General features: G+C 33.4%; 1 long non-coding RNA gene across 1 annotated transcript; it reads right to left on the bottom strand.

Moving 5' to 3' along the window:
• Window positions 1-14360: 14360 nt before the first annotated feature.
• On the bottom strand, window positions 14361-22693 carry LOC111702972 (uncharacterized). Its single transcript, XR_002765530.1, has 3 exons — window positions 22587-22693; window positions 15161-15215; window positions 14361-14432 (listed from the first exon to the last, which is right to left on the bottom strand). It is a non-coding gene; the product is annotated as an uncharacterized LOC111702972 (long non-coding RNA).
• Window positions 22694-24224: the final 1531 nt, after the last annotated feature.

Raw genomic sequence — 24224 nt, 5'->3', positions numbered from 1 at the left:
AGACATTTTAAACTATTCACCAACTGTCATGTTTCGTGGGACACCTTGTATTTGTCTCGATACTTTTTATTTAGCATTTTGGAATTTCACTACGGAAGTGACTTGCGCTGGGAGCATTTCAGCGGAATGAAAATATATAAACGTATAGGAATTATCAGAATTAAACACGATTAAACTTATTATTGATCAGTTAAAGGTTTCAAGGGTACTGTTGTGAATCGGACATTGCCATCCTTTCATGGAGGGTCTCTTGAAATCAAACTTTAAGTGCTTTTAAAAACAATTTAAAGACTAAAATTGTCGTTTCTGGAATGCGGGGGGGAGGGTGTTTTCTTCCCCCCTACCCCAGACTTCATGAATTATAATATATAGCCCCTTGATTCTATAAGAGAAATCTAGGGTTATATATTACTCTGCAGTTCTCCGCATCATACCAGAATTTTGCACACATCTTTGCAGAGTTTTCTTTCTTGCAAATTTTAGTTTTTGCACACATCTTTGCAGAGTTTTCTTTCTTGCAAATTTTTGCACACATCTTTGCAGAGTTTTCTTTCTTGCAAATTCTAGTTTTTGCACACATCTTTGCAGAGTTTTCTTTCTTGCAAATTTTAGTTTTTGCACACATCTTTGCAGAGTTTTCTTTCTTGCAAATTCTAGTTTTTGCACACATCTTTGCAGAGTTTTCTTTCTTGCAAATTCTAGTTTTTGCACATATTTTTGCAGATTTAACTTCCTTGCAAATTATGCTTTTTGTATACCATATTGCAGTTTTTACTTTCTTGCTAATTTTGATTTTAGCACATATCTTTGTAGTTTTTACTTCCTTGAACACCTTTTGCAAATTTCACTTCTTTGTGAATTCTGCTTTTGCGCACATTAGGCACATTCAACTTCCTCGCAAATTCTACTTTTTACAGATTTTTCTTCTCCATTTTTTGCAAATATATTTTTTTCCGCATAGTTTTTTTTTTCATTGCAGATTTATCCTTTTTTGCGGATCAAACTTTCTTATTCTTTTGCAGTTTCTGTTTTTTTCCTTCCAAATATTTCTTCTTCAAATACATGTTATATGCCATGATACTAGTTGCATCCATTTTCTTGACCGGGTCCACTTTTAAGTGTGGCAACGTCTTCGGCATTTTAAGTACAATGGTGGTGATAATAGCAATATAATGAAGACGACATTTGTATTTAAGATTTTATTGTTCACCAGCTTTTTTCGAATTACAAGTTTACACTAAACTAAAGAAAAGCTTTTTTAACTGAATATTCGTTTGTTTCCATGTTTTTGTGTATTCATGCTGTTTAAAAGCTTGATATAAATCAAAATTGAAATATAAAGTCGCCTTCATTGTATTGATATAATCGCCTACCACCATAGTATATGGCAAATATCTACACGATTTTTGCTGCAGAGCTTCCAACCTTCGGATCACTGTATTCTACAGGGTTTCCACCAAGGATGAGACTGTAAAAAAGACTCTAAAGCTTTAAAATATGACGATTTGAGGCTTGAATTTTGGTTTCTGGATTCAATAGAGTGTTTTAATGAATTCCTATTTATAAAGTGCAGTAATAAGCCAGTTTTAGCCTACAAGGAATTCTAAATGCAAGAAAGCGGACTAAACAAATTCCGTACAAATTCCGTCTATGAAGTCTCATCATTTGTGGATAACACTGTACATTTTATGTACATTTTATGTACTGCTTTCAGGTGTATGCTTATTAATTTATCGATATCCGAAAAAATCTGCTTCCTGCAGTTCTTTTTTTTGGTGTATATTATTTTCCTATGATTATTATTCTGGTGGTGCAGGGGGGTTTGGTGCAGTGGAGTTCTTATAGAATGTTCACAACAGACTGCACATACTGCACAATAAGGATAGAAGGAGGGAGAAAAGTGGGGGGGAATTTCAAAATCCTCCCTCAAAGAATATTTTAATGGTGTTTGTTCATCATTTTAACTTCAAAATCTTAAAAAAGTCTCTCTTTAGTTACTTCCAAAAATTTTCCTGGGTGGGACGTCCTCCCTACTCCCCCCCCATTGGCTACTTAACGCACAATAAGGATGGAAGGGGGGGGGGGTCCTTAAAATCAAGGCTCCAAAACTGTAAAAACATTAAAAACTGTAAAGATAGATAAACCGGGTGTCCTACGAAACATGACAGTTGGTGAATAGTTTTAAATATCTTCTTTCATAATTTGTTATAGTTCTTTGATACAAAAGATATTAATTATCATTTATAAGAAATATAACATGGCAGTCATTTAATAGTAAAATTGATTTCAAAGTAAAATATATTTAAGTAAAAGATTTGGCTAACAAAATACACTGCAAAAAAGTCTTTGATATCTAATATAATATATGGAAGAAGACATATTTCGTCATGTTTCGTGGGACACCCTGTATGTTCAATCCCATCTTGAAACTTAAAGTTCATCTATGAAGCTGATCGCTCATGAATGAATAAATATACAGTGAAACCCTTAATAACGAATACATCGGAAAAATTTATCAAATGTCGTCTTGATAATTTTTCAATGAGTTTTATACTATATTTTGTAAATTTCAGTATTTGCAAAAATAAATAAATAGCCATGAATATGCGGGAACCGTTTTAATGAGCGGGAGGCTTGGTGTCACCACGGAGGCTGGGAGACCAGTTTTGCGGGGCCTGGAGGTAATTCTGCAAATCCGGAGGCTTGGAGGTAATTTTTGCGGGGATCATGGCGCCTCTACACCCCCTCCCTCGTACAGCCGGCCAAACATTTTTTTTTCAATTTTTTTTTCACGGGCAACGCCAAGCTGTTCCGCTAGTTTTCAATATTTTGTGTCAACAGAGCCCGCGATTTAAAAGCTTCGGCTCGAGTCTTAATTCCTTAAATGCAGCTTTAAGACCCAATCTTAGACCCAACTCTGACGACAGCTTGTGTCACGTGATTGACAGCTGCGAGATCTTAGGCTCGACTTAAGGAGTTAGGCCCAATGAAAATAAAACCGACCTTGGTTGGTTTTAGTGAAGAATAAGGCTCAATGTTGGGACTTATTCTCATGAAAACCCTGAATGCACCAATTCCTACAATGAAAATCCGCCAAATACAACATTAAACCGGTTTTATGTACTAAATTCTGTTTAAAAATAGATGCAACTTAAATTCGAAAACCCGAGCCGTAAATAAGGCTTAGACCCGAGTCGTATTTTCTTGAATTTTTTAAATCGCCGGCTCTGATGAAAGATAATTTCATTGATTTATCTGACTTAGCATATTTGCAGTTCACCAGTGTCAAAAACTTAAATCCATATTTTATATATTCATCACTAAAGTTTAACAGAATATACAAGACAACCCTTTTTATATGAATATAAGAGATGGAAAAAAGATAAAATGTTCCAAAAACAAACTTCCATTTAGACAATGTCGCAAATATCAATCACCAGTTTCCACGCATGGTTTAATTTTAAACATTTTGGACAATTTTGAAATATATGGATCATTTCGGTTACGATTGATGTGAACATTTTCTCTAATTGAAAACATTGTGAAACAAAAACCAAAAAAGATCGCGGATTTCATTAAAGATTTCGTGGATTTTCAAAATTGAATGAAAATCCAATTTTGTTGGAGGCAAATTTTGCATATTTGCTGAATATGATCTGTTTACAACTTAGATTACTATACCAAATTTTATATATATAAGTTTTGGTATCATTTTGACACAGTTTTATATCAATTTCTCGAGACAGGAGCATCAGGTAGAATACTTATAGGTCTCGATCAACTCCTGAAGTTTCTAAGTTTCATTACCCTTTCTTTTTTTCTTTACAGTCCCTTTAAATGATTTCCCTGTCCCAAATTGACCTAGTTTTCATGTTTTCTGGTTCTGAATTTAAAATAAAATAATTGAAGTATAGTTAGGGAGCGGAGAGCATGTTTTATGTTAATATTTTGCAGTAAAAGGTCCCGGGGGAGTAGTTTCACCATTATACCTCTCCTCTAGTTAGCTTTATTATACCCTGGCATTAGCTCAAACAACTTTTTTAAAAAGGATTTAAAAGAACTTTGTGCGGAATTTATGCTACCCTCCGTGCAATGGTTTATAACAGTGCCTTTGAAACTTTTATTTAATCAAGTAAGAAATTAGACATCCATTACTGTTTAAAAGATAATTATTTTTAATTGCTCATTTCTTTTTTAGAAACAATTGAGAGACACAGAACACAGAGATTAATTTATTCTCTTTGTGGAGAGATGATCATAATTAAACACAATTCAAGTTAAAAAAACAACTTTATATTTCATCTATGACAAGATTAAGGTTTCCCGTGGCAAGGGTTATACCTTGGTAGAGCAAGAATTGACATTTTAAATTTTAGCTAACAGTCCCTTAACCATTACATTACATTACCAGTTTGCTGAAGTCAGAGCCTTGAATTTGACATATATCGGATATTTTCATCATTAATAGCTTAACATTTAAAAAATAGAAGTCAAACTACCAATAGTAAAAACTGATTTTTCAACAATAAACTTTTATAATGCAATCTTTTTTGTTAAAAAAAAATATATTGTTAAATGAAAATTGGTTTAAGGAAAGAATTTATATTATTCATTAATTATTTGGGTAAATTTTCATGGTTTGAAATAAAATTTGCTTGGGAGTGTATCATATCTGTGAAGTGATAAAGCTTGAATGTTATTGACAAATGTTGTATATGTAAGGTTCTAGGGACTTTCAAGGGAAAGAGTGACATGCCTGATTTACATCGATACCCTTAAACTTTTGTCCATGATAAAATATGAATTACAGGGGCGAACGAGGGCTTTTGCTTAGGGGGGGGCACAATGGGTCCCCTCCCTTGGCAACACCTTTTTTGAAAAAATATTGATACCTTTTTAAAATTTTTTTTGCCCCTCCCCCCCTCCCACCTGGACTTGTTTTGTTCACCATAAAAATACACCAAAAAGACTACATTTTTGGGTGGTTACTAACCTTATAGAGTCTAAAAATTATTCCTTTGCTTGAAAAACTAACTTTTTTGCCCCCCCTCGTACGCCCCTGATGAATTAGATCTCCATGTTTTGGTTTTTATTTGCGTGCTTTCTTTGCAGCTCTGTGACTTGTACTGAAGAATCATAAACAGTTGAGAAATAATTTTATTACAATTAAAAATCATAACAATTAAAGATTAATAATCAAAGTGTTAATCCTGAAACCAAAACTGTTGTGTTTACTCTCCACTAAACTTTTATATTTCTTCGGTCAGTTTACTGATATCCCGTTGTGGTCCTACCCTGTAGAGATAAACTTAACTGAGGGATCAAAAGTTTCCATGTTTGATATCGAGATCAAGTTTTCAAGGCTAAAAATATCCACACAAAGTTCTGCTCTCTCAGCTGAAAACGTTAGAATCGTGGATATCGAGATCATTCCTTGATCTCCTCTTTTTATTAATCTTGTAGAGCATCGATTTTCTCCTTAAATCCGAACTAAATTGCAGATTGGTCGGAATCTGTTACGAGAGAACGCTGATTGGTCGGATTTGTTACGAGAGAACGCTGATTGGTCGGAATCTGTTAGGGATATCTAAAAAGAAAGAAAATTTCAAAATTAGCAGACTAAGCAGAAAACTTAAAGGGTTTACAATGGATATTCAGATTAATTGATCGGGATTAAAGGTATTCAATTTTAAAGTTCAGATCTCCGAGTACCTACTACCAGGCCCTGTGCAAACTAAAGATTGATGAATACAAAGTTTAGATATATTTCAAGGCATGTGTCTCCTAACTATAGTCCTGGTTGGTCCCTACTGATCAATACATAACTCATAACTTAAACTTTCAATCTTTACATTTTCAAACCTTTAATATTAGCAATTTTTATTTTTTTTCAACTTTCATATTTTTTTGTCCTTATTTCTTTTTCAAAAATCCGCATGTGACGAGCTAAGGAAGGCCTACCACACAATTTTTTCGTCCGCACCACAAATGACGTCACAACTCACCATTATTTCTTCCGAATCCGACCACAGATTTTTCTTCCTGGCGTTGCTTCTGCGCTTTCAAATGTATTTTTAATGCCTTATAACACTTTTTTTCGAATTTAGGCAACGCCATGTTATTCAGTATGGGTTGATTTTGTATGAAATGCATTTTGTTCGAAAAATAAAGTGTCTTTTCTTTTTTCGTCAGGACCTCACACTTTTTTTGTTGTTTTCTTATTTTACTCCTAGGAATACTTCAAATTTTAGTTATATTGCACTAGAGGTTTTGGAAGCTACAACTAAATTAACGAAATAATAGTGAATTTTGACGTCATTTGCGGTCGGACGAAAAAATGGTTTGGTATCTTTCCCTCCCTCATGTGATTAATAGCTTATAACTTCAACTTTCCAATCTTTTTCTAGATTTTTAAAGAGAACATTTTTTACTGTTCGTTTTTTCTTTTTCTCACTTTTCAGTCAGTTTTTACTTTTGTATTTTTTCTCATTTGCTTTCGTAGTCCTTACTCATAACTTCAACTTTTCAGTCTTTCATTTTCAGATAATAATTATCTTAAACTTTTTTCTTATTTGCTTCAGCCTTTTTAAATATTTCCTGTTGTTCACAATTTACTTATATTTCAATTCCTTTTTATTTCTTTATTTCTAGATATTTTTTTTACCTTCCTATTTTCTTTTTGTTACAATTTCCTTGCCAAAATTTAGCATTTTCTTCCATTAAAAATTGTATTTTGTAAAGAATGTAGAGAGGGGGTTATTAAAACTATAAAGTTCTTTGATAAGTGAGTTTTTAATTCAATCTTAACAATCATCTGAAGTAAGAACTTTTTATTTGGAAATCTCAGGATCAACTTCAAGCAGATCTAAATATTAACTTAACTCCTTTTCGATATACCGTGTGATAAAAAGTATATCCTCACATTTGACAGGATTGCAGACATCTAAATCTAGCGTTCAAGATGAACACATATAAAAATGATAAAAATGTGGAAGATACCGTCGTTTTTTTTTGGCTAAAAGAGTCTTATTCCTGTGAATTTCTGCATCGCTTCTTATAAACAAGAAATGCGCCAGTTACTTTTGTTCAGAGAAACAGCAAATGAAACAGTTTAAAAAACAAAAAAAGAACGTTGATATTTAATTAATACTTGATCACACAAAGCTTTCAAGGGTTGTAAATCCGGCATTATCATCTTTGCATGGAAGGTCACTTTAAATTACGCTTACCAGTCCCTTTAAATTAGGGGTTAAAAATGAAAGGTACTATCGACGAAATTTTTCAAGTTATTCCATTTTAAGAAAGGTGAAAGGTGTTAATCATTTTTACTCCGCCGAAGGGTTACAGTTCCAAGTCCTAAATAATTCATAATTTTAGGCATAAAACGTCACGCAAAACAACTGTTTTAATTTAGTGCACAAATCAAGAAATCAGGGGAGTATATGTTTGCTAAAATTCTATTCAGTGACCTTGTTTTCGGGAAACAAATATCCCTTCAAAGTTTTGTGTTTTTGAAAAATTGGATATCCACCAATGAACCCAGGTTTGCCTGATTGAAAAATTGGATATCCACCAATAAACCCATCTTTGCCTGATTGAAAAATTGGATATCCACCAATGAACCCAGAGCTGAAAACTTTTGAATGTGATATCCTTAATCCCGATCTGTTGACTTTTCTGGAGTTTAAATTCATGTGGAGAACAAGCCATATTTAATCTGGAGATTAAGAAAAAGTTTGAATTAAGCATTAATCCTGATATCCACCATTCTAAAGTTTTCAGCTCTGTTTGCCTGATTGAAAAATTGGATAACCACCAATGAACCCAGCTTTGCCTGATTGAAAAATTGGATATCCACCAATGAACCCAGCTTTGTCTGATTGAAAAATTGGATATCCACCAATGAACCCAGCTTTGCTTAATTTGAAAAATTGGATATCCACCAATGAACCCAGCTTTGTCTGATTGAAAAATTGGATATCCACCAATGAACCCAGCTTTGTCTGATTGAAAAATTGGATATCCACCAATGAACCCAGCTTTGCCTGATTGAAAAATATCCCTGGTTCTAAAGAGTTTCGCATTGATCAAAATTTGAGACAAAACGGTTGAGGGGTTCAAGAGTTATGATCGGACATACAAACAAACAGAGATCACTACTTTTAATATGTATATATGAATAAATGAATAAAAATACTTATTTTTACGGTTTGGTCTGGTACAGGAAAGTGTACATATAAAGTTATATTTGTCAACTTGAGATTTAGGGTTACCCACAATTAGGGATGAACCGTTTCATTTAAAAAAAGGATAGTTTCGTTTTGATAACGACGAAAAAGAACGAAAAATTAAACGATCGTTTTTTATTATCGTTTTTTAAAAATGGTCCTATTAGAAAACGATAGTTTTTCGTAATAAATAAAAAACGACCGTTTTGAAAAAAAGATCTTTCTTTGAAAAAACCATTGTTTTTAAAATTGATCGTTTTCCGTTTTTATATAAATGATCGTTTTTCGTTCTTTGAAAGTTCAAAAATGAGGGTTCGTTTTCAAATACGATCGTTTTTATTAAAAAACGATCACGTTTTTAGAAAAAAATAAAAACGAAACGAAAAACGAAAGTTTTTTCGATAGTTTTTACCCAATTTACCCACAATACAAATAATGAGACTTCGGAGACGACTTTACAGAATTTATACTGTTTGTCTCTGTTGATATACAGGGTCTCCCTCCCACATCAAATTAGACCGTGTCAATGAGTCTAAATTACGATTTGGGGACAAATCAGAAAATTTAAGAAGAATGAATCATTTTGAAAAATTTAAGAAGGCTAATAGAATTTTTTTTTTGCAGAAAATGCTAGATTTTTCGAGTATTAATTGCTTTTGTTGGCGTCAAAGATTTGAGGTAGTCTCATATGATATGGGACAGAGCGTACTTGCAAACATGACAACAGGAAGACGACTTAAAAGTCGTTTTTGAACTTTGAATTAATTTGCGACATTCAGTATTCAATCTACTCTTTTTTGCATAATTCTTGTAACAATAACAACACACACTGCTCCTAGTCCTGGAATTTCCAAAATGTGGTCTGCCTTTTCTGTGCTGTCACTATTACCGGTTAAATTAAGAATTTCGTTCAGATTTAAATTTATTTTAAATGAAACCAATACTGTCAAAATCTTAAAGAAATTCTTTTTATCTCCGGTAATATTGTAAGCACAAAAAAGGCAGACCACATTTTGGAAATATCAAAACTAGAAGTATTTCACTTCTAAAATTAGGTTTAAGAATACATTGCCGCAAATTATTTTAAAGATCAAAGACGATCGATCGATTGATTGATTTCATTCATGGTATCGTTAAGTTTGAAGATTTTTAAGTTCCCTCTAAAATTGAACTCATCGTTAGAAAACCTTCTTTACACACAGTCTACTTACACATAGTCTACTTATACACAGTCTACTTACACACAGTCTACTTTTAAAAAGAAATATCTGTTGAAAATGTTTTAATCCTCTTTTTGTTGAATATTCTGTTGTTGTAGTTGAAAATTTGAATATCTAAGAAAATTGCAAAGTTGCAATATAAGGCCTTCCTAGATCCATTATGCAAATATGCTTACCGCCAAATGTGCAATTTCTAGTTTATTGTGAGAATTCAATTTTTATTTTTGAACATTTTCTTTTTTCTTTTTAGGATAAAATTCTTTATCTTACAACCATATAGTACTATGCTGGACAAATAAAATAGAATAAACATAGTATGATAGTTTACTCAATTTATTATTCAATCAAAAAAACAGATCAACATCCTCATGAATTATACAATTTACAAATCGTGTCCAAAAACATGAGAATCATGAAAGGACTGAAAGCAAAGGTTTTGTCTGGACAGGATTTTATTTTGCTAAACTTTTGATGAAATCATAAGAAAATGTATAATTTATTCCTTTCATTTTTAATATGTATGTTTTTATAAATAAAGAAGTAGTTTTACAGAATTCCCATTTATTTCCATTACACTCATCCATTTACTCTGTTCATCTGTTCCTGTCCTTCTCTGCCCTATCCATGTCCTTCGCTATCCATTATCCCTGTCCTTCTTCCCCCCTATTCCTGTCTTTCTATAAACTGTTCTTCTCTCCCCCTATCCCTGTCCTTCTCTCCCCCTATCAATGTCATTCTTTCTCTATTCATGTCCTTCTCTCCTCTTTTTATTCCATCTCTTCTTTTATACCTGTCCTTCTTTCTATATCCATGTCCTTTTCTCTGGCCTACCCCCATATCCTTGTCCTTCCTTCTCCCTATCTCTGTCCTTCCTTCTCCCTATCCCTGTCCTGGATTTTCAATTAAAGTTGGATTAGCATAATGGTCTCAACATGAAGAGAAGCATTGAATATACAAAGCTGAACGGCTTTAAGACCGTTTTAGAGCCACTTTAAAGGGAGGTGGGGGGTCTTTAGCCTCAAACATAGTGAAGAGAGNGGAAGGGGGTGAAGAACTTAAAAACAACTTAGTAGAAAGAAGGGGAGGGGGTATAATATGGGGTTACAATTTCAATTTACAAAATTAAGAATGGCGTTTTTGCATCCTAGTTTTTAATGGTTCAGAATGGTTAAGCCAGGTTTATGATGGGTTTCTCATGGTTTAGGATGGCTTTCCTACTGGTTTAGGATGGGTTTCCACTTGGTTTAGGATGGATTTCCTCCTGGTTTAGGATGGGTTTCCTCCTGGTTTAGGATGGGTTTCCTCCTGGTTTAGGATGGGTTTACTCCAGGTTTAGGATGGGTTTCCTCCAGGTTTAGGATGGGTTTCCGCCTGGTTAAGATGGGTTTCCACTTGGTTTAGGATGGGTTTCTCCTGGTTTAGGATGGGTTTCCACTTGGTTTAGGATGGGTTTCCGCTTGGTTTAGGATGGGTTTCCTCCTGGTTCAGGATGGGTTTCCACTTGGTTTAGGATGGGTTTCTCCTGGTTTAGGATGGATTTCCTCCAGGTTTAGGGTGGGTTTCCTCTTAGTTAAGGATGGGGTTTCCCATGGTTTAGGATGGGTTTCCTCTTGGTTAAGGATGGGGTTTCCCCTGGTTTAGCATGGGTTTCCTGTAGGGATGTTAACGTTTTAATTTTTAGGAAAAACGATCGTTTCGTTATGAAAACGACAACAATAAAGTTCGTTTTTTAAGAACGGTCGTTTGCGAAACAATCGTTTTTATAAAGCTCGTCATTTCGTTAACGACGTCCCTTTGTTAAATATCGTTAACGAAGAGAGGAAACCACCCTAAAGGGCATCGGTACTTATCATTGAGCAGTTTTACAGAAAATATCAAGAAATTTTAGCTCCCACACAACTTTTTACCTTCATATAAGACGACATTCGATAAAGTTGCATGTAATTTTTTTTCTCAAAAACGACAGTTTTTATAAAGTTCGTCGACCCTTCGTTAATGTTCGTTTACATATTTATCCATAAAAAAAATTCAAAAACGAAAGTTTTTAAAAACAATCGTATAATAAACGATCGCTGATCTTTTTATGAAAACGATCATTATTAGTTTTCTAAAAGTTCAAAACAATTGTTTTCAAAAACGATTAACAGCCCTAACTATACATATATCCATCTTCTATCCTTCTAACTTTCTGATTCTATATAGGACTAAAGGTGATAGGACTAAAGGTGGAGTATATTCTATATAGGACTAAAGGTGGAGTATATTCTATATAGGACTAAAGGTGGAGTATATTCTATATAGGACTAAAGGTGGAGTATATTCTATATAGGACTAAAGGTGGAGTATATTCTATATAGGACTAAAGGTGGAGTATATTCTATATAGGACTAAAGGTGGAGTATATTCTATATAGGACTAAAGGTGGAGTATATTCTATATAGGACTAAAGGTGGAGTATATTCTATATAGGACTAAAGGTGGAGTATATTCTATATAGGACTAAAGGTGGAATATATTCTATATAGGACTAAAGGTGAAATAGATTGAAAAAGTTTGATTGGAAATGAAATACATTCTCTGAAGCTGAACTGCACTTACAGGGTGCTCATAGTTATTTCCGCCGTTTACCCGCAAATCTTCTATTTTTACAGGGAAACAAAATTTTTGCTTTAATAGTCGACCCACGCACTTTAGAATCTCAACTTCCCAAATCAAAATTTGAGGCAAATCGGTCCAGGAGTTCCTGACCGGACAAACAAAAATACAACCAGAGATTACAACTTTGTATAAGCTCAGTGTATAAGATCTAGTGCAGTGGGGAATGCAGTTCAACTGCAATAAGAATTCTTTCATGATTAAATGCAGTTTAATAAAACTTGGTTCAAGGTTGATATAATTTCAGAAAATGGTAAAAAGTAAACAGTTAGATTTACTGAGGAAATTAATAAAAACAAAAACATAACTTAAAAAAAAAGAGTTCTGATCATGAGATAAGGATGTGATCATGAAATAAAAGATCATGACATGAAGGATGTGATCCTGAAATTAAAGATCATAAGATGAAGGATGTGATCATGATTTAAAAGGAAAAGTCACGTGTTAGAGAGAAATAAAGGAATTTGGGAAAATGATCATGAGATGAAGGAAATAATGAATATAAGGATAATTATCATGAACAAGAAACGGAATGATCATGAACAAGAAACGGAATGATCGTGAACGAGAAACGGAATGAGAATGAACAAGAAACGGAATGAGAATGAACAAGAAACGGAATGAGAATGATGAGATTGAGAATGTTTTTGTTTATTTTCATTTCTGGTTTCTTGTGTGTAAGGAACAATGGAGAAATAACCAAAATTAGACATTTTTCGACTACGTTATCAACCACATTTTGTTTTTGTCAGATTAAGGTTTCAAGGATACTGTTGTAAATCAGGCATTGGTATCTTTGCATGGAGGGTCACTTGAAATTACGCTTACAGTCTCTTTCAAATGCGTTATAGATCATATAAAATTTACGTTGTTTTTATTGCCAATATGAAAATGTAATACATGTAATGATAATATTTCTTAGTACAATCACATTGTTTAAATTTAAAAAGTTTTCGTTCAGTTTTTCTTCACAGTAATTCGTACAGTATTTCTTTTTTCAGTAATTCAGATTTTTAGTAAATTGGAAAACTATTTTGATCATAATTTTCGTGAAAACGGGCACAGAGAAAACTGTGAAAATTAAATGGAAGCCAAAAATATAGATGGGAATGTACATAATAGCAGTACACTAGAGAGTACACTGGGTGTACAGCAAGGTTATGGTGTACACTGTGTACATATTGATGTACAGCTGTACAGTGGTCTAGGGTTGAGTATCCATGTACGCCAGGTGCAGGTTGGGGTCCTTCCTGTATTAAGCAGTAATCTTAATCCTTCACGAAGGATGGGGGGGGGGGGGTTGTACGGTTGTTTTCTCCAAAATGTACTTCCTTTCCCCTCCCGTAACTAAATCCCAAATTCGATCCAAATGTGGGGGAAAGGGGGTATGGTTTTTTAGTAATTTCCACCCTAAATGAAATTCTTTTTCCATCCTTTTCCCACCCAAATGTTGCAACTTTCCCAAATAACAATTTAGAACTCGTTTTTTTGCAAGAGTTGGCTTAGGGCAAGGCATGTATACTAAGGGTATAGGAGATTAATGTGTAAGTATCAAAGAACATGTTAATGAGTAAGTATTTAAGTAGATATTAATGGAGAAGGATTAAAGTAAAGATAAGTGGGTAAGGCTTAAAGTAGAGATCAATGGATAAGGATTAAAGTAGAAATTTATGGAACAGGATTCAAGTATAAATTAATGAATTAAGATTTAAGTAGAAACTAATGGTTACTGATTAAAGTAGAGATTAATGAATAAGGATTAAAGTAGTAATTAATGAATACGGATTAAATTAGAAATTGATAGATACGGATTAAGATTTATGGATAAGGAATGAAGGGAGAACTAATGGATTTGAATTATGTACTAAAGATCATGTATGGAATACAAATTTGAATATGGATTAAATTGTAAAGGTTAATAGGATTTAAGTAGAGATTTATAAATACGGATTAAAATGAAGATATTGGATACTATTAAGTAGAAATTAATGGTCACAGATTAAATTGAAGAATAAGGATTGCGGATTAAAGTGAAGGTTAATGGATAAGGATTAAAGTAGAGATTAATGGATAAGAAGTATAAATTAATTAATCAAGATTTAAGTGGATACTGATGGTTACAGATTAAAATGTAGATTTGTGGTTGCGGATTAAAGTGAAGGTTAATGGATAAGGATTAAAGGAAAGATTAGTTGATACAGGTTAAGTAAGGATTATGAGAAAAGGATTTAAGTTGGATTGGTGGATATTGATTAAAGTTCCTAATCATGTAGAAAATACCAGGATGATCCAGAACAAAATTATCGAACTGTACCGGGCCCAGGGTCACCTGAATAATTAATAATTTAAGAAATATTGAAATTGAAAATAGAAAAAAATGGATTTAATTAAACTCAATCCTTCTCTTTAAGGAGATAAACTTAAAATTTGAGAATATGGAAAGCCAGACGGGTAATCTATCACTTGGTGAGAATGTATTTTCATTAATCCCTTATAATGTATATAGTATAAGTTCCTAGCGCTGAATTTTGGCTTCCTGGATCCACGGATTCGGATCCAAGGGACAAAATAATAACATAAACTGTAAACAAATAATCTGAACTGTTGAAAAAAAGAGAGATTATTAAAATTTTCTTTTTTTCTTAATGGTTCATCAAGTTTTATTGCAAAAGTAAGCAAAAAAAATAAGAAAAATAATTCTTCTTTTGTTCAAAATTTTTTTTTGCTGGGCGGATCTAGGATCCGGATCAAAAGAAAAATGGATCCTAAGTACTGATTTGAACAGATAATTCTATTCTACAGGAATGCATACTGTATTAATAATGTTAATAATGTAAAAATATAACAAATATTTTGACATATATTTATAACCTGCAATAGTACAGTATACTTTAAGCAATAAAATGTTTATTAGATGTTTTTTTTTTGGGGGGGGGGGGGAAAATGGAGACTTTTAAATGCTAAAATTGCGAATAGAGAAGGGATTGATAAACATAAAAGTCTAGTTCATATAATATTATTGATGATTATGCCAGGCAATTTATTCTAGAATTTTACCTCACACTTCTCATTCTTTTCCAGCAGGCGTAGATCATTCTCCATCAATCCAAACCTACAAACATAATTTTCGATGTCTTAAGAATACACACAAAAAACTCACTGGTCAGTCTAATTATTGACTTAGCAGAAATAATCTTTTCATTTGTCAAGTCTACCTTTATATCATTAGATGGTTTTATTATTATAACTAATCTTTAGGGTTGTAATATCAAATGGACTGAGCTGAAAATTTTAGAATGGTGGATACTGAGATTAATGCTTGATCCTCTCTTTTTCTTAATATAGAGACGAACCTAATCTTGTACTTGTATTATGAAAAGTGTATAAAATTCAACCAATCAGAGTCGCATATATAAAGCCGATAAATTGGAAATTTTGCGGACCATTTAAGATTTTGTACAGAAACAGGAGGGACTCTCTAAATTGAAAGAAATGGTTTTTTATTTTTCTCTACTATATCCAAGAAAGAACGGTTTAAGAAGAAGTGTGTCCATTGGCTACTCAGATTAAGTCATTGGGATTAAGGATATCTCATTCTTAAGTTTTCTGCTCTGTGCGCATAAGTTCATGCAAAGATGACTCTGCCCGATAAACAAAGATATCATTAAAAGCTTCGTCTGATCAAGTATGATATAGATGTGACGGAAGACAATTCCAAGCTAAGCAGAATTCCAGACGCGGCAAAGAAATTCAAGTTCAAGGCCACGTCACCAGATATACATGTTTTCAATTAGATGGTAGAGGATGCAACCATAGAGGAGGTTCTGGTAGCAAAGTACCTAGGTGTGGATATCCAGATCAACGGACGCATGGTAGGCAACTACGAAGCAACTAATCTTAAACGGGCAAAAAGCTAGGCCATGTCAATTATGAACTTAACAAGAAGTGGACTAGACAGGGCCCTAATTGCAAGAAAATTGTGGATACACTGCCCCATTCCAGGAATCCTGTACTGCACGGAGGCCATGGTGCTATCCAAGACCACTGTGAGGGAACTGGAGCGTATACAAACATGGTAGGCCGGTTCATCTTACAAGTTCCTAGTACAACTTCACGCACTTTAGCATGGATGGATGCTGGGCTGATGCCAACGAAGGACCACATCATGATCCGACGAGCAAACTACATCTGGACTTTAATATGCAAGAGAAGCAATCCATTGATACAGGCTGTGCTTAAGTTCCAGCTGGAACAACCCACGGACCCATACACCAAGGCCTGGATGGCAATCCAAAGGAAGTAGGAATACTAACTGACTTTCCGACACACCAGTCCCTAAGCAAAGCACTGACTAATGTATCAGTAGACTATGTGCTCCAGGTCAAGGCGGAGCACACCACAATGAGAGTGGTCCCATAACCAGATAAGTGGTTTGCCCTTCAGGATCATGTTGACGACTCTGCTGCTAGTAGGGCATTATGTTGCGTCAGAGGCAGGAATACTCTGTTAGGGAACAGGTTTAAGAACCGCTATGGCAAGGCGTACGAGTGGTACCCACACTGTGAAGTTGTCCATGGTAAGAGAGTGGCTCTGAGAGAGTCTCACATACTTTTTTGCTGTCCAGCTGTTGCACAGCTACAAGAAGCCTAAAGATGTCTGCCTACAAGGCAAAGGCTGTGACCAATGGACAAAGAACACCTCAGTCTGTCCTCAGAGCTTACTTGGGAGGTGATGGCACTTCAAAAATGGTCCTACTGGAAAGAGGAAGGAGAATGGCTATTGTGATAGAGGCATGGCTCCTGAAAATACATGAATAGCTCAATAAAGAATCAGAAATGATTCTGCTCTGGGTGGACCGCCCAGCAGTAAGCTTCCTACCGGGGTGGTGGAAATACTACCCTTGGATACGTTAGGTCGGAGAGGAGCGCAGACCCCAACCTCATTGAGTGAAGGTTTGTCTTTTAATACTACTACTAATAATAATAATAATATAGTCAATAAAGTATTTCTTTACTAGAAACTTTGTTGTTATTGAGCGAAGCCAAATAGATATCAATGTTTATAATACCATAACCTGAAAATTTTCTTGTGGTTTCTCAACAAAAGTGACTTGCATCAAAATACATAGCAATTATCAGAATTAAACACTTTGTGACTACTATAATGAATCGCCATCTTAACTTGGAAGGTGACTTAGAATTACGAAGGATGTGATTGGTCAATTTTAGTGGATTACTTATCCTCATATGCTCGTATTCATAATTATGCTAATGATGATAAAGCAGTTAATCTTTTCTTTCATAGGGGTAAGGTGTTTCAATGTTTGTTTCTTTCTTACTCAATGAGAAAATATCCCCCCACCCCCCTACTTCATCCCCTTTACTAAATTATGCTGCATAATATTCTTAAATGGGGGAGATTATTCATCTTTAATCCATAATATTCACCATCTTCAGGATATATTATCCCATCATATACAGTATACACTTAACAGTTCACAAATATCTTACAATAAACCATTCAAAATATTCTTGTCAAAAGATGTTTTTTTTTATTGAACAAAACTAGATCATGCAAAAGTAAAACAATTATTTTACCCCCCAAACCACTTAACTACAGTCAGTAAGATCGGTACAAAATTTAATGTCTCGCAGCTGTATGTATTCTTACTTTTTTATTTGGTCTCCCTCAAATATCAACCAAAAGAGTTTTTTTGCTTTTAGAACCCAAATCTGAACTGTTGAACAAAAAGAGAGTTTGTTCTAAATTCGTAATCCCTAAATGATTTATCACGTGTTAGCATAAAAAAACGAAAAAAAGAAGAAAATTATTTTGAAAATTCTTACTCTGTTCAAAATATCAGTAATTCTTAGAAAATTTTTTAATTTTTTTCCAGCATGGATCCAGGTCACTATCAATATTGATTGGATCCTTAGCACTGCTTACAAGTTAAAATAGCTACAGCTTTGTAAACATAAAAGATCTTTGCAATTGAACATTATTTCCTACCTTAACAATTGTATTAAATAAGATTATCAGAAAAAAATATTTCTTTCCCCTTGATCAATTGCGGTTTCACATTTTGTACGGATGACATAATAAAGGAATTCCCGCATATTTCATTGCCCAAAATGGAGAAAATAATAAGGTTAAGTTCTCGTAAAAACCATCTCAAAATCCTCCAAACTACCCCCTGTATTCCCAAGTTTACTCCCAACTACCCATGGTATCCCTAAGTTCTACGACCTACACCATGTATGCTTTAGTATTCCCAACTAACCCCTGTACCCCTTAATACTACCAACTACCCCAACTACACCAAGAATCCCTAAGTTCTCCCACCTACACCGTGAATTCCTTTCTCCCACCTACACCATGTATCTTTCAAGTACTCGACAAACTACCCCCTGTATAAAGTACTCCCAACTACCCCCTGTATTCCTAAGTATACTTCCAACTACCCCCTGTACCCCTAAGTATACTCTGAACTACCCCCTGTACCCCTAAGTGCTCTCAAGTACCTCATGAAAATAGTAAATGGAAGAAAAGTAAACTTTTTGTTACCAGGGGAAAGAAAATCTTGTGAATAGTATATACCCCTGGTGTCTAGACTGTGATTGTTGTAAATAGTTCTAATAGCTTAGAAACTTAATTATACTTTCCATCAGAACAAAAACTAACTGTTAAAGACATTATCACCTTTCCCATTCGTTTCTTAACGCTAAATTTGATTAAACTAAATATTTAAGCATTCTCAAATTTGTGGAGCCTATATAAATTCTGAATTAAGTATTAAAGGGACTGAGGGCGCAATTTCAAGTGACCATTAGGCCTTCATGCAAGACTGGCAATGCCTGATTAAAAGGTGCCCTTTAAAGCTTTGTCTGATCAAGTATGAATTAGATATCCATGTTAATAAATTTAAAAACTGGTTATTTTTAATAGGGCTTTCTCTAAAGAAGTGACCTGCGATTTTCTGCAGCAGGAAAACACAGGAATTATTAGAATTAAACAATTTTAAATTTAGAAAAATGAAAATATCTATTTGTATCAGATGAAGGGCTCAAGGATAACGATGTAAATTGGTTATTGATATCTTTGTATGGAGATTGGAGAGTAACATAAAATTACGGTTACATTCCCTTTTTTAAAAGTTCTTACCAGGACTATTTATAAAATCTATTTTTGTTAAAGGGGATTTCAAGTGACTCCCATTTTTATTTAATATGGACATGTCCAATGTACAACAGTATCCATAAAAGGTTTTTCTGATCAGGAAGGCATGAGATATCTATAATTTTGAAAAATATTTTGTTCAATTGCAATTTCTCTATTTCTGCTTTTATACGGATTAGGAACTTTAGTATTTAACATCTTTTAAGCTTCAAGTGTCAATATCTTCCACATTATTGATCTTTTTAAGGTAAAATGGGTATTGTGTACATATCAGACATGTTCATTGTCTAATGTCCATCCATGTAAAAAAGGTTGCTTGAAATTCCAACCATACCACTCTGTGTTTCAAGTTATCATTCAAAGGTTCAAAGGGAAAGGAAGAAAATTTAAAAAAATAGTTTTTTCTCTCTATAAGCTATATATTGCCTACCAGAGTGGTAAATTTTCTTCTTTAGGACAGGGCATTTTGCCTTTTATACATTATTTTTTTGGTCACTGAATCCTTGATTATCAAGTCAACCCATGTTCTCCCTAGATGCATGCCAGGGGTAGGGCTGGACAAGTTCCAACTTTTTCAAGCCGTTTTGTTAACAGTTAGTTGCAACTCTTACTAAGATCAAATCTCAGCAAGCTGTTTGTTTTAGAGGGTAAGAACAAAATATGGTATTTTTTGTTTTGTTAAGAATTACCGTGAGTTAATGATCTCATTTTTATTAAAAGCGTTAATGAAATATTTTTGACAACCGTTAATGGTACCATTATTACAGAATCTTTTTTAAGATCTAGATATTTATTTTCTCCGTATCGAGATTACATCAAATATACAAAATTATTTATAGTATTTCTACAACAAACTGTTTTATGATAGTGGCATGCTAATACATTTGTATATTAGTTAGAAAAAAATCTTTTAGTTTACGGATACATTTTATCATTTTTTCTTTCCAAAATTCATATTACATTCATTTTCTTAACAGAGAAAAGAAAACTTTTTCAAGAATTTTGGACTACGGGATTAACAAGAGTTATAGTAGTGCTGAGTAGAGTTCTCTTTTGTGTGAAATTAAAATTAAAGAACATCATTATCTATTCAAGTATAGATAAAACAGCAGCTCCAGAGAAAAGATAACATATTATATAGTAAGATAACATATTATATAGTACAGATAACATATTATATAGTAAAAATAACATATTATATAGTAAGATAACATATTATATAGTAAAAATAACATATTATATAGTAAGATAACATATTATATAGTACAGAATCAATGGCATTAAAGACGTAAAGTGGCAAAATCTGTTAACAGTTAATGTAATCGTTACCAGCACAGCCATTAGTATACGTCATTAATGGTCTATTACAGTATTAACGGCCTAAACACAAAGCCAAATTTTTTTTCCTTATAGTTATTGAAATTGTTACAAGTTTAACATATAAAAAAAAATCTGCGTTTAAAAAAAGTCAGATTCGTTTTGGTTTTAACTATCATTTTTTTTCAAAAACAGCTAATCCCTTTCATTAACCATCTAAAAATTAATGGTTTTTGCCGCTCGTTAACAGACTCTTCCATTTTTTTTTAAAACCTCTTGCCCAACCAAAGGGCATTGTCTTGTTAGAACTTTTTATGAACCACAGAGTTCAGATTTCTCTACCAAAGCATAAAATGGTTCTTCAGGAACCCACAAAAAACCTTGGACCAAAACTTGACACCATCCTCAACCTTGATTGGTCCAATGATCTCTTCCCTGATGATCCCATCCAGAAAATGATTCCCTTTCCCACCCTGTACGTAATTTTCAAAATAATGACCTAAAACAGTGTTTAAACTGGTAACCTGGGGTGTTAGGCTGAACTTGATTCTCAATTTTGTGAATTTTTTTGCTTTCTTCGTTAAGTCATCTTAATGAAAAGTTTGTACCATTCTTATAAAGTCTTTAAAAAAGAATGGACTGTTAATTGATCTCAGTTTTAAATCTTCAAAATTTTCAATGTATATATATATACACTGTACAGGCAGCAAGTTACTCAAGTTTTTTGTTTTCACCCTTCACTCCAGATCACCTTTAACTACCATTATTCTGTGATTTAAATAACCAAGTTTCCATTTGCATAATAATTTGATCCCCCATAAAAGAACAATTTTACACTTTGTGTGTACTGTGTACAACTCAGGTACACACAAATTTGAATACATATTTAAAAACCTGAAAACTTTTGTAAAATGAAGAAATTGAAAAATAATTAGTTGAGTTGGGGGGAAAAAAACGTACTTTCAAAATAACTTGAAACGCAGTGTACATTGACGTAATGTTTCACAGTCCTGAGAACTGTTTAACCTCTGTAAGTTATAAAGTTACTAAATTAATCCTGAAGTGCATGTTTACCCAACATAACACAATACAAATCGTTTATTAACAACCACTTCTACTACTCCCATGGGAGATGCAGTGTTTCCCCTCTGAACATTATTTAATCAAAGTAACTTTTCATAACATGTAATTTATTTTAGCTTAGCTTGAGAGGGAAAAATAGAAGTATTTTCCTACACAAAAATTGAATAATAAGAAAATAAACAAGGAAAACAAATAAAAATATTCACACAGTTGTCAATAAAGGATCGTACTTAAGTCTTATTAATTACATCAATGGACTACTGCAGCAATTAGTTTAAACAATGTATTTATAGGCACTAGGCACTGTTCAAAATATGGAATATTATTGTTCCTAGAGGTCAATGACATACATTTTTTTAATCAACCTAAAAGATTACGCCCCTTTGGTGTACCAAACCGGTGACATCCTTAAAAGGACTGACAATGTCCGATTCACAATAGTACCCTTTAGTACCTATAAAAGGGAAGTATAAATTAAAAATGAATGTTTATAATTTTGAAATCTGTTTATTTTCAATTGAGGTTTCTCTACAAAAGTGACTTTAGAATTCTTACTTCCGGGAATCGAAACTTTTAAACCTGAAGAACAATATCTTCTAATCATTAAGCAGATAAATGCTTCAAGGGTACTGTTGTGAATCCAGCGTTGCCGTCTTTGCATGAAGGGTCACTCGAAGGCTTACAGTACCTTTATGCCCTCGTCTCATAGTAAAGAGGAGGTAATTTTCGTAATTATTATGAGATATTTAAACTAATTACGAGGTTTCTGAAAGGTAGTGTGATAACGTGCTTATGACGAAAATTATGGTAAATTAGTTTTTGCAAATAAAATTACGTTTTTCGAAAAATAAAATTACGCTTTTTCACGTTTAAATCACCGTTTGAAAAACAGGGAGGGGTATTTTACCTGGGACTGGTTTCTGCAATACCATCTCGCATAGTGAGGAGGAGGTAGCCACCAGGTTTAAGAATCCTGGCTCAACCAACAATATTATTCAAAGGAACAAACAACAGAACGTTACAAATTGTTGTTGGATATTACATACTCCTCGCAGCATAGTTTGTAGCAAGTCTGGATTGAAAAATATTACAACAAAAAATTCTGATTTTTTCCAATTGGAAAATACACCACGATTGAAATAAGAAATTCTGCCATTTTTCAGAATTGTCGTTTTAAATGTACAGAAATAAATTAAATTGAAATGTTTATGCCATGGGAATCAAAGCTTAAAAAAAGTTTCTCTCCTTTTTAAGTTTAGCTGACATCCTTAAAGTTTAATTGAATTTTAAGTTCAGTAGCTTTATTTTTTCAAAAAATATTCTCCAGTCAATCTTTTATTCTATTCCATTTCCAACATGAAACATGAATAATCTTGTGTAAGACTTGAAATAAAAAGAAAAGAATATATGCACTGGAAATAAATTCAAACCTGTCAAAAATATATGTTTTATGAAATTTTCATTTTATATATCTGGGAAATTTGTCCGCTGTGAAATATTCAATTTTATTTTCGGAGAAAATTTTCAATAGAAACCTTCAGAAAATATTCAAACGGAGATAAACCAATATTTTTTTTTTACAATTTTGAAAAAAATTGCACAATTTTGTGGTAACTCACATGAACCCAAGCAGTATTTATGGCTGAATAAAATTAAAAAATTTTGTGGTGAAAACATTATCAACCTCTTTTGTTTATTGAAAATCTACAAGATTTAAAAGAAAATTGGGGATTTGCCATTCTATGTTGCGCGCGCATGCCCCGTAAAATTACAAAACAGAGAGAGGGGGATTGAATTTTGTAGATCCAGAAATTAGTATTTATTTAGGGTTAGGTTAGGCTAAGACACGTTCTGTGCCGAGCGCTGCGACTAGGACAGGCTAGGGAGCCGAGCGCTGCGGCTAGGACAGGCTATGGGGCCGAGCGCTGCGTCCACATGTCTTACATTTAAGACCCCACCAGCTGCCAGTCTCAACGCAGGCATCCCACAGATATTGTTTTTCTGGATCTACAAAATTCAATCCCCCTCTCTTTGTTTTGGAATTTTACGGGGCATGCGCACGCAACATAAAATGGCAAATGCCGAAAAATCGGCGAAAATTTCTTTTTTTTAATTCGATGAAAAATGGCGACTTGAAAAGCAAGAATCTGAAAATAAAATTTTAACAGAAATAGGAAAGCCTACTAGTAATGAAACAATTAATATCGATTTAAGAAATCCATAATTTAGAAACATATTTGACTTTATTTACACTGTCTGGAAAGTAAGGTTCTGATGCAGAAATGGTCCGGTTATATATTTTGCACAAATATTTTGCAATATAAGACCATAGTGAAGGAAATGAGGGCCCATAAATTGTGTTGAAACTGCTCTGATCATCATCAGATCTAGTCCTAGAGTAAACAAATAATATTCTTGTTTGATATAAAACATTGAGCAGTGGCATTATTTTTCTAGTCCAACACTTTTTCAAGATTTCTCGAGCTTTTCTGTTTTATAGTAGATCTTTTAACTTAAATAAATCATAACTCTTTTGAGGGAACAG

Source organism: Eurytemora carolleeae, unplaced genomic scaffold, assembly GCF_000591075.1.
Source record: "Eurytemora carolleeae unplaced genomic scaffold, Eaff_2.0 scaffold522, whole genome shotgun sequence".
In the NCBI taxonomy this organism is placed as follows: Eukaryota; Metazoa; Arthropoda; class Copepoda; order Calanoida; family Temoridae; genus Eurytemora; species Eurytemora carolleeae.
The sequence above is the reverse complement of the archived record's forward strand: the minus strand, read 5'-3'. Positions and strand labels throughout refer to the sequence as shown.